Here is a 12146-nt window from a genome sequence, read left to right as displayed (position 1 = left end):
TGAAGTAGCACAGGGCCCACTGTCATGCACAGCCATTAAAACCCAGGCAGCAAATTGGTCTCTTAAAATCTGGCTCCCTTGTGACTCTTTCACTGTCATTTACACATTTTAAATGAAGATTTTGCGTGCAGTCTGTGCTGGAAATTACTGACAGAGAAAACTCATATTCATCTCTCAGCCGGCCTCTGTTTCAGAGGGCTGGAAGAAATAGACCTTCTGGGAGCAGGTTAAAGCGAGCAGAGCTGTTTCTTCTCCACCAAGACAAACCCTTGGAGGGCCCGGTAGCACACAGCCCCGATTCTTTGAATGGCTTCATGCCTTTCACAGTCACTCGCTTCCCGAAATGGGGTTTTAGCGTCTGCAAGGCAGGAAATCCTTTCTTTATTTCTTTTAGCAGGTTTCTTGTCATCTCACTGCTCAAATTCGCATTGCTGCTCCAGCACGCATTGAAAACACTCCTCTGATGGCCACAGCCTTTCAACAGTTTCTCATATGAGTAGGGCAGAGCCATGTAACCCACAGACCCAACACATGCTGGGTGTCCATTCGTTTGGGAGGCACAGCCACCCCAGTCTCCTTCTCCCTGCTCGGTCTCTTCCCAGCTATGTCTGTGTCAGCAGCAAATTTTTTTTGCAAAAGGAAAAGGAGTCTTTGAAGCTGTTGCTCTGCCAGAGAGAAACCATGGTCCATGGAGTTACCTAAGATGTCATCTGCCATCACAGCAAATAAGCAGGCAGTGAGAAATGAAGGGAAGATGCTTAGAGGTTCATGATACAGTGTTTGTGAAGTGGAAGTCTACACTAGGAAATAACAGTTGGCAACTGGGATGCTGGGCATCCTAGAGAGCTCTGAAGTACACTACTTAAAGACCAGGGTTAAACTACTGATGGCTGCAGCTACCTGCCTGTGTTACACATAGCTTCACCAAAGGCACTCTCTCTCTCTCTCTCCCATTTATGCCAGTCCAAGCACTAAAATCACAAAAATGCACCCTCTAAGCTGAAAACAGACATCTGCTGGGTGCCTACATTCCACTTCCCCACACTGGCTGGGGAGAGCGCTCTGCTCTTTTGCTCTTTGTGTGATAGAGATCCTGCTGTCCAGACATGAGCATCACCTGAATGACTCTAAGTGCCTTTTCCTGCCTCCCCGCCAGCCCCTCTCCAGCTGATCAGTTCATTTTGGGGGTATGTCATAGCTGCTGCAGGCTGGGGAGCTGCACTCAGCCGGGTTTCACGCAAAAGCCTTAGCTGCAGATGTGCAGGAGGGTAATTTTTCTATCCGTGAGGCATTAGGGAGCCCTGTCATCCCATGCCAATACAAATGGACTAATTTAGCTACGAACCTGAGCCAACTGTGCACATCAAGGCTGCAGCACTGCTCGCCAAACAAGCTGTCTCCAGAGATGGGCCCCGGCACGTGGAGTCATCTCATTACTCCTTGAGTTGAGCACAGCCCAACCTTCGGCTCTCTCAGCAGCTTCACAGGAGGTGGGTGCCAGCCTGAAACCAGTCCTCCTGCAAGTTCATGACTCTCGAGGCTGGTCGAGTAGAAGCAGATGCTCAGTTGCAATCAAAGGGAGTGACTTCACTGACCGGTGACTCTTAGAGCAGGCTAGACTGCCCTCAATACGCCGAGCTTGAGGCTATATCCCTCTCTCCTCAGGGAAGTTGATGCAATTCCTTACAAGGACAGTAACCACACACTTCCAGCACTTCTAACAGGTCCTCCAGAGCAGTTATGGACCTCAGCACAAACATGAAATGAAATCTGGAGCAAATATAAAGCAATAGATACCTCCAAAAGCCACTGAACCCCTCTGTACAATGAAAGAAAATATTTCACATCTAGCACATGGCACTAGGTCAATTGACACACTGAATATGGTTATGTACAGGTATGCAAGCCTCCAGGTTTGGCAGTCGGTAGCTGGTACTAGCACTTTGTCCTTCTCAGGGGCATTTCTACATGGACAAAGTGCCTTACAGAGAGGTTGCCCAGTGCTGCTCTGCAACAGGCACACAGTGCTCACAAAGGGGCATGATGTGTGAGGATTCCTCGCAAGACACAGTGTGGTCTCATTGCAAGAGACCATAAACCTTCATTGACCCCAGATAGGTACCATGGGCACGAGCCACTCCACGCCGCAGGCCAGAAATGGAAGAGCCAGGCATGGATGAGGTTCTAGCTTCTATGCATATGGTTCAAACCAGCAAGGTATCTACAGCAGGTCTTCATTTGGCCTGGAAATGGGTGGGCAACAGCAGCAGGTCTTCCTCACTTACCTTCACTTTAAGCGGAGCCTTTCATATAAAAAAAGCACCCTTCCTGTCACTAACTGGAAGCTGAAGTCAACTGCATGGAGATGGCCATGTGTTCAATCCCACCAGTAATCTCCAAAACTTCCCCTTTTCAGGCCATTTACTAGGGAGAAAAACCCCACCCCACTTCTCTTTTCTTTCTATTCTTATTTTTTTTCCCCTCTCAGGAAATGTGGGGGTCTTGGTGTGCTCGAACGAGCCATTAACTAGCAGTCGACATCTCCAGCTATTGTAAATATATTAACTCAAGGCCTTTCGCTGCGTTTATTAGACTCAAGAACAACATCTGGAAACAGATGTTTTCTAAGCGAAAAGGAGAGGAAGGAGGAGGGGGAAAAACTGAGGGGGGAAGAAAAAGGACTCTTGCAAGTGGAAATGCACGGGTCTGCAGACCATCCCTTTGCAAAATGCTGCTCAGATGGAGCATAGCGAGGGGCTGAGGCCGGTGCAGCCACATCCCTCCTAGGCAAGGCAGTGACAGCAGGACATCTTGGGGGGCTTGTTTGAGAGAAACAGTGATGGGGAATAGAAAAACTCATGTCTGCTTTCAAGGACCCTGGTGAGGAACGGTCATAATACTCCCACAAAAATGGGGGATTGGGGGGGATTTTGGGGGGTTTCTTCCTTTTCTGGTCATGGACCTTCCTAGTCCTCAGTTGCTCTGTATCCCACAGACTGCCAGGTGGGGTAATGTCACCTCCCCAGCAGCATGGCAGCATCTGCCACAGGGACCTATAGAGTGGGCAAGGTCTAGGGTCCCCATGGGACACCACCACAGTGTCCCATCTGCCCCAAGCAGCCCTTCCTCAAAGAGCAAGCAGAGTAAAAACCTCCCATCCCAAGGACTGTGAAGGACCAAGAGATCCTGCTTTAACTTGAGTCTCAATGCCATGGCTCAAGTTTAGACAATATTTGGAGAATTATATAGCATTACTAGGGACACAAAGCACGCAGGCACATGCATACTTAAAAATATATCCCGTGACATTACTGGTGAAACTCCGTTTACAACTAGATACACTTTCACTTAGGTACCACAGATGCCTAAGGTACAATAGAGGTCTGAGATCAAAGGTTCCCTTCATTTCTTTTAAAGGAAATGCAGTGGCGCCCATACACATACACTTGCTGTTATAAAAAAAAAGCCAAAACAAAAAACATAACCAGTATTTTGTGATCTTTAACTCCAGGTTCACCTCTGGCATCTCCAGCCCTGTCTGTCCTCTGATATGCAGCTACAAATACTTTGCTGGTCAGGTCAGGAATATTGAGTATTACCTACCTAATTTGGCAGTTGTTTATAGGAAGTATTAAGTAGCTTATGGAGCAGAACAATTCCCGCCCGAGGAGCTGCTCTAACCCATTGTGGAGTTATAGAATAAAGACACATTTGATCCTCTGGGAAAAGGGTTATGAAAATACATGGAAAAAATGTACTGTCCATGCATAGTAATATCATGGCTGTTTTCAATCACTTGGTCTCCTACAAAACAAAAGGGCTCACTACACAATATAAACTCCAAGCCTTGACAACAGCAAAAGCAGAAAGGAAGAAGCAAAGCTAGTAGTATCTGGTTGGGGCTTTATATTTTCATAACCCTAAAATGCCTGAGCTCATTGTTGCCTCCCGCCCACCAAAGCCAAAGCAGCTTCATGCAGCCGCAGTGGTGGGAACCTGTCCCCAAAGCTGTGTGAGAAGAACTGAGCAGAGCCAGTCTGCACCAGGGAAGGAGCAGGAGCCCGGCCACCAGCAGCTCCTGCAGAGGCTGGGTCAGAGCCTCCGAGGGGGGGATGAAGCAAACCCGGGTTTTGCACAGTTTGCTGCCAAGCCTTCCTAAAGACTGACCACCCCTCCTCCCTCACCCCCTGCAGAGGGAAGGCTTTGCAGGAGAAGAGCGCCAGGCAGCAAGTGGTGGACACACAGTTAAGCTGTCCACACTCCTTGTGTTTTCAACTAACCTCTCACCTTTTGTTCAGAAGATGAGAGGAACAGCTCTGAGCAAACCACACTCTGCACCCTTCTTTGTGGAGGAAGGAACTTTTTTCCCCAACAGAAGCATTTCATGGCCAAGTTCGGGGTGGGGAGCAGTTAAGTTTTTTCCTCCTCGTCTGGAGCTGATTTTTAATGGGTTGTGCTCGGTGCCATTGGAGTCTGTCTGCTAGCCTGATTTTCACTGTTATCTTGGTTCTTGCAGAGCCTGGGTGGGAAAGAGAAACTAATTAAGAACAACAGCATTGCTACCAATAAGACAAGAAAAAGCCTGCACCCCTGCAGCACTATTCCCCCATATCTGGCTAGCCTAAAAATACACACAGCAGCCTGCAGGAGCCAGAGGTTTTGCTCAGGTCTGAGATATACATACCCCAGGAAAACTACTTTGGAAACACTTGTTTCAGTGAACTTGGGAAATCCTTGGTGCAGACCATCACTACAAGCTCACAGCACAGCTAGAGCAGCACAAAGTGTTAGCCAGAGCAAAGAGGCTCTCAGTGCTCAAAATCTGCTCATACAGGTGGAAGACTAAGGGTTAGATTTTCAGACATGAAACCAGCAGAGCCAGATCCAAGGATGAGAGGCAGCTATCCCTGGAAAACAACATTCTCCAGCACAAGGCTGGGAGCTCCTCAGTTCCCCACTGCAACTGCCCTCGGCCCCTTGCTAGGCAGAAAACCTCCCTTTATTAAAGCCGAACTCAGGTATTGCACGGTCAGTTAGTTACTCATGCACCGAGGTGCTCACCATGGTGCGTTGGCACGCATGGGAGTGATAAGTCAGAGCACTGATTTGCATTTGGATTTACCATTAAATTGTTTAGTGACAAGCTACTGCCAAATGCCTTCAGCTTCGCTGCCCAGCTGCGCTAGTACATCCACCCCAAAAGCCCACCCTCCTCCTGCCTCCCCCTCACCTCTGCGAAGCACAGGGCTCCCATTCATCCTCAGCTACCAATTTCCACACACACATCGCTAAGGAAACCCTTTCACTTTGTCTTTCTGTGGTAGATGCAGATCAAGCTCATGTCCAGGCTGCCAGCAACCTGGGACAATGAGTCAACATATGTGGGGTGAACATGCTCTAGGGTGAACTGGAAACCCCAAAATACTGAGCCCAAGCAGGCCTGCCCAGAGGAGACCAGATGCCACGTGCATACCCAGAGGCAAGCAGAGCTGTGTCACAGCTCTAAGAAACCAAACCCTACAGTGCTGGGGCAGGCGTGTGTCCCTGTGCAAGCAGCCAGGGAACCCACAGCAGCTTTGCACAGCCTTTGAAGCTAATGAATCAGAGCTGGAAGGATTGGGAAACCCAGACTAAGTGTCAACTGCACTGGGGAAGCAAAAATAATGAAGCGGGGCTCCCCCAGAAGACGGATTGTTTCAGAGTCCAGGAGTGAAGGGGAATGGATACAGCAAGCTCAGGAAATTGAAAACAACTTTTGGTAAATACTTCCTCTCGCTCCAACACTTGGTCTTTTATCAAAGCTCGTTCAGACCCTGACAGCAGCGCACAAAGTAGCTCTGCTCTGTCGTAATGCAAAAGACAGGCCCAGCAGCTAATGGAGCAGAGTCGGGTTCAATTTCCCTGGAAATTGGTCACAGAGGAAAGCCAGGAGACAAGGAGCACCACTAACGTCCTTCTGTGATGCCACTGCTTCCCCTGCATGGGGCAAAGCCCTCACTCATGCCCTCTGCCTCCCACACCATGGCTCCCCACAGCTCGTCCCTGCAGTCCAGCAGGAGGGAGAACAAAGCAAAAGTGAAGGAGGAAAGACTTGATCCCTATCCCTGGGAGCAAACTGATAGTGTCAGAGAGCAGCGTGGCTCCCTGCATTGGGGTTTTCCCTCTCACCACTGTTGCTTTCACATCACCTGATGTAAATCCTCCTGGCAGGGTGGTTAACCTGCCTTTAATAAAAGGCAGGTCTACCAGTAAATCTTCAGCCATCTGCGGAGTCTCTTCCAGCTTGTTGGGTTTTTAACTGTGACCAGGGGCTTGTCTCCTTTTAGCAACATTTCAAGGGGACTATGGAAAGATGCTTTTCCACCCCAAACGCAGTCTGGTGAGGCTGGTTCACATGTTGGATGCACGGGGCACACGCAGATCCGTAGTATTCCTTTGGGGCACTGCATCCCCATTATGCTGGGGCACCCAAGGGGTGTGTCCAAAACAAAACAAGCTGTTTTCTTGGCACTTTATGAGAAAATGCCCAATTCCTCTCGCTTGGGACTCATTGAAGTCAATGGAAAATAAACCCTTTTTTAGCTTCCTTAGGCTTTGCCACTCATGTCTCACGCCGGCTTAACATCAGTGTAGTCACTCCAGATTTATGCTGGTTCATAAAAAGGGAATCTGTTGTGACAGACCCTGATGAGAAGAGGGAAGAGCCGAGTCCTCCGGCCACAAAACTCAGTATCCATGGGGAGAAGCCAAGCCCCCCGTTTTTACCACAGGCATCTGAAACCACCTCTTGATGCATTATAACAGTCTCCCTCTTTCTCCTCAATGAGTCAGTGCTACCCAACTTCATAAGCATGAGAATAAAAATAACTGGAAGTTACACTTGAGCACTGGTACCTGCTTCAAATTTGAGAGGCCTGTTGCTGATTACAAACAATGGGGAGTAAAGTATATATACGTACTAAATCAATATTAAGAAGTAGTAAACACACCCTTGCAATTTCTCTTTAAGGACATTAGCCTGTAACAACGGTTCACATCCTTCGGGCTCAAAATACCTTTCTTTTTTAATTCTCCCAAATGTTGCTACCAATGCAGAAAATAAAAATACACTTTGCTGTTGTAAGAGGAGTCAGCAGGGAAAGACAGTAAGAGCCCCCCTTCACAGGCACTGCTGCCCACCACCCACCTTGCCAATACACATCCTGCCTGTGCCAGACAGCATCCTGCACAGGTAACATACAGCACCGTGGACTTTGTGACGATCAGGGCAAAGCCACCATAACTCACGTCACCCACGGAGGTTTGGTTTGCCTTTCTTGAAGACTTTGCCGCGTGTCAGCGAGGGGAGAGCTGCCTCCCACGGGTGCCCCTCCTCAGCAGTAGGGAACGGTGCTTGGCTGCTTGCACAACTGTCCCTACATATATGGAGTGCAGGGGTTAGCGCGGAGGCTGAAATATCATGCCTATCTGTAGGGCCCTGTGAACAGAAAATAGCAGAGGATCTGGTGGCAGTTTCCTTTCAAGACATACAGGAATAGCAGCGCACATCTCTGCCGGATCATATGGACTGAATTCCTCAGCCCAAATCCTTCGGCTTTGAATTCTTCTGCAAACTATTTTTTTCCCCCTTGGCTTGTTTGTTGTTTCAGGACCATTAAATTACCAAGAATGGTTTATATTATATAGCCACCTTGTCCTTATTGCATTTTGGGGAGGAGACTCTGAAAAACAGCCAGATTTAATTTGTACTTTAAATTGACTTCTGGGCCAGACAGTCATGCCTTCCAGATGGAAAATCCAGTTGCATTCACCAGCAGATATCCCGGTGCATTTGACTCCCAAATCAGCTTTGTCCAAAGCATGCTCTGGCATGCAATTTTGTTTTTTTACGGTCTAAGAGAGGCTGATGGTCACCACAGTCCCTGGTGAGGCAGCATCGCTTTCCATCACCTGTACTGGTTCAGCTGTCAGCCCTGCCTTGCTGTCCTGTTGTTTTTTCCTAGAAGCCTATCCGACAGCTGTAGCAGCTTTATAACTGCCACATTTAGTATTTGTCTCCCTGGGAAAGTCCTTTCAGGTTGCCTTTTCCAAGGGTGACACTCTGCTACGCTTGCTCAACCTGTTTAACACTACCTCAAATAAAAAATAATTTTTAAAAAGCAAACACCATGCTTCTTGTCACGCATGCAAAGATTGGGATGGATCAAGATGCTCTTGTCTCCTGTCAGGGCAGAATCAAGGTTACATTCAACCTTGGTTTAGGTTACAGCCAGGGCCTGGCCGGTGGCACATTATGCCTGGAACACTAACATCGCTCACAGCCAGAGTGTTAAAATGCTGCCATTGACAACGACAAGCCTGAGCTGTCATTTGCTTTGTTGGGGGGCTAGTGAGGCAAGGTGGCAATTACCCTAAGGCAACTTTCAAATGTGGCTGGGAAAAGGTCTCTGAGCTGCCCGGTTCCACGTGTCCAATTTGGGGACCTGGTGGGAACAGCAGCTCAGACTGAGACACATCAAGTATCTCTCACAGGTGCAATGCCTGGGGCTGGCCACTTGCTTGTGTTCATCTACAGGGAAACAGTACTGGAAGATATCCATCATCTGCACCAGAGGCAGGTGTAAGCCTGCATCAAGGGTAGCCTCAGATAGAGGGTCTGTGGCTTCCTCACAGTCCCTGTAATTTTTTTTTTGTCCTTTTAGCCTTTCTCTCACAAGCCACATATAGTTCTAGGGCTGTATGACCTTATGGATAGACCAACAACTTGATCCTTTTCCCACCTCTGCCACTCTTCTGCTTAGTGGCCTTGGGCATGGCCTTTGTGTCCTCATTTCTTTCCTCCTCAGTGAAATGAGGCTACTCTGTAAATTGCTTTAAGATAAACTGCTGGCCAGGGTTATCATTTGAGGAAAAGAGATTAATAAACTGCCAGCCACAAAGCATTTCAAGCTGGAGTTATCAAATCCTTACCCTTGCAAGTCCTGAATCTCATGCTGCCCAAGAACACATCCTCCTCCCGGTCTGGAAAGACTCCTGTCACCAGGGCATCATTCAAAAGCCTGCTCATGTTCCTCTCACACCTCCACGAGATATGTACATGTATCATCCAGGGAAAGGCAATGAGCAGTCCTGAGGGACACCTGAGAAGCCCTTAGGTGCAGCACTGCGTGAGCCTCCCTCACTCTTAATGCTTTGTCTGATGCTGAGAGAACAACCACCATCCCATTGCAACCCTTCTATGTCCTTTCTGAGTTTTTCCATGTTTTCAGGGTCTTTGCCTAGCAACATGCTTGGGACTGAAATGAGCTTTTTTGGGAAAGGTTAAGAACAAGCTTCCTTGTGGCCATCATCTGTGGACAGCCAGAGCTTGCAAGTAAGGACAGAAGATTGTCAATCATGCTGTAAGATGGGCAAGATCTCTCCTGAAAGGCTTAATTAGAAGCCCACCACTAAAAGTGAATGCTGCAGCTGGGTAGACTCGGCCCTGATGGGCCTTGCAACAAGCACTGCATTACACAAGAACAGGAGAGGCTCAGCCAGGCATGTTTCTTGTGTGGGAGAGCTGAGGTGTTGAGCAACACACAGCAGAGACAGGCAGATCTGCTGCCAGGTCTTCACTCCATAGCCTAGCAGTACCTACACATCTCCTGAGTCTCCATTTCCCAGTACCTCTTGTAGGGACACACATTTAGCAAAGAAGTGTAAACCACCATCAAACCTGAGTGGCTGCACTTTACAGCCACTTCAGCTCAGGCCCAAACAATTGCACAGAGTCCACGGTAGCAAAGACCAGACCCGTATATTATTTTAAAGGAATAGTTTGTTTTGGTTTCACTCCCCTGCCCCCATCTCTCTGAAATTGCCCTCTGTTTGTTTGGGATGTTTGCAGGCATGCAACATTTTCCCAGCTGACTTTGCGAGGCACATTGCCATCCTAACAGGCTCTGCCTTTGACTCCTGTGCTGCTGTGGCCAAGTCCGAGGACTCCTCTGCAGAGCAAATCAAATGACATGTCCAAAAGCAGACATGAAAAAATAACATGTGCAGAGGGACTGACACATTAAACTCTGAGCAATAACTGCAGGTGTGCAAGAGAGCTCCAGGGCTGATGCTTATTGCTTCGCTGGATAAAAAAAAGTCTCAAGGACCAGGGAGCTACACAGCAGGATCCAAGTCAAATTCATGCAGTTTTCCCTAGAAACTGGCATTTTGGAAAGTGGGGAAACTGCAGGACAGTGAACTCAGAACTGCTCCCAAACACTCTCAGGTTGTAAACAGCTCCCCCAGCTCCTGCCCCCGTTTGATGCTCCCCTTGCACAGGATCAGGAGGCCCAGCAGCAGAGACCAGCGGGAACTGGTTTCTGAAAAGTTGGAAAACAAGTTTCCTGAGGGAAGAGAAAAATCAGGCTTGTTTCACTTTGAAGGCTTGTTTGTTTGGCACCTTTGGAAAAAGGAAAGAAAACAGTGATTTTTTCTTTCTGCATTTGGGCATTTTTTAATAAAATAATAAAAAGTGAAAAAAAAGACAGTTATGTCTTGACAAAAAAATGTTGGCTGGCCACACTGCTACATCTAAGTCAGACGTGGCTCAATATTGCTCGGCAGTAGTGAGGGTCCTCACAGACCATTGCTGGTAACAGCCACTGAAAAATCCTGCCCTGGCTTGGCACTCACACCCCCTGCTATTTATATTGTGTGCAATTTGTATGAACGGTATGATCTCGGCAGCATACATGTTTATCTACCTGTTAATGCTGTGCTGTCGCCTGCTGCACACCAGGGCCACTGGGTCTCTCGTCTTGCTTTGGCTTCATAAAGACAGGGCCAGGTTTGAAGTAGCAGCCTGATACCTTTTTCCAGTCACACCTTACCATGCCAAGAAGCATCCATTGCGGATCAAGGCCTCCTTCCCTCAGGAAATTTCTTTCATAAATACCTTCATATGGCTGACTTCTTGGGGCTGCCCTTCCAAAGAGCCACACAAGGGTTCTTGCGGGGAGCTGTTTTCGGAAGAGCAAACAGTAAGCAGTTAAATATTGCTCCTGATAAAAAACTAGGGCTGTGCTGACAGCAAAGCAGCCCAACAAGCTCATGCTCCCAGCCTCGCTAGAGCAAAATCACAAAGAGCAATCCAAAGACGTAGTCTTCAATACTCCCTTTTAGCCCTAAACCAGCTAATCTCCATAGTCATACATAAAGTATATGTGATCCTACATTAAACTGAAGGAAGGGATACCTTTCTTGGCATAGCTGTGTCTGAATTCACATCACAATAGCAGTAAAATTACATTGTCTTCAGTTAACTTTGCACATATCTATCAAATATCCCATAGTCAAAACAGGTTGTCTCATGAAATACATTATCAGCTGCAAGTGTCAAAGCAACTTTTCTTCCTCCTTACTTAAGCAAAACACCTTCTTCCCCCAAATTAACACATTCCAGCATTTCTCACATGATTACAGAAACCCAGGAGCTTCGGTGCCAAACTTGTGCAGCCCCATGTATTCATCATCAAAACATCTAGTGCTCTGAAACTGAAACCCCACCCAAACACTTCCCTTAACTCACTTTCAACAAAGCAGCTAAACTAAGAGACTTATGTGGACCCAGCAACCTGAACTAGCATCCACAGGACTTGAGCCCACGCCTCAAGGTCTGTCACTTAAACCCACAGCCAAGTAGACAAAACCCACATTTCTGTGCTTGCTTTCCTCCTCTTCCTTGTATAAACAATATGACCCGAAAGCAGACTGTGGCAGGTCAACCATGTCCCACTGCCTGTCACCCACCCAGCCGCTCTCTCACACACACACCCTCAGCAGCAGGACGAGGGAGAAAATGGCGGGAAGAAGCTCATGGCTAGAGACAAAGGCGGGAGATCCCTCACTGGTCACTATCACAGGCAAAATAGACTCCGCTTGGGGAAAACTAACTGAACTCATTGCCAATTAAAATAGATTTGGATGGTGAGAAACAAAGGCAAAATTAAAAACCTTTCCCAAGCATGCACCAGTGTGTACCTGCCTCACCATGGCGTCTCCACAGGCAGCAGAGGAGTCACAGCCCCGATGCCCGCAGCACACCCTCCCCTCCTCCCCACCCTAGTGCTCACAGAGCTGCTCCTCACTTTTTTCCCCTCATTCCT

The sequence above is a fragment of the Grus americana genome, chromosome 7, assembly GCF_028858705.1.
Source record: "Grus americana isolate bGruAme1 chromosome 7, bGruAme1.mat, whole genome shotgun sequence".
Classification (NCBI taxonomy): domain Eukaryota; kingdom Metazoa; phylum Chordata; class Aves; order Gruiformes; family Gruidae; genus Grus; species Grus americana.
Note: the sequence above shows the minus strand (reverse complement) of the source record.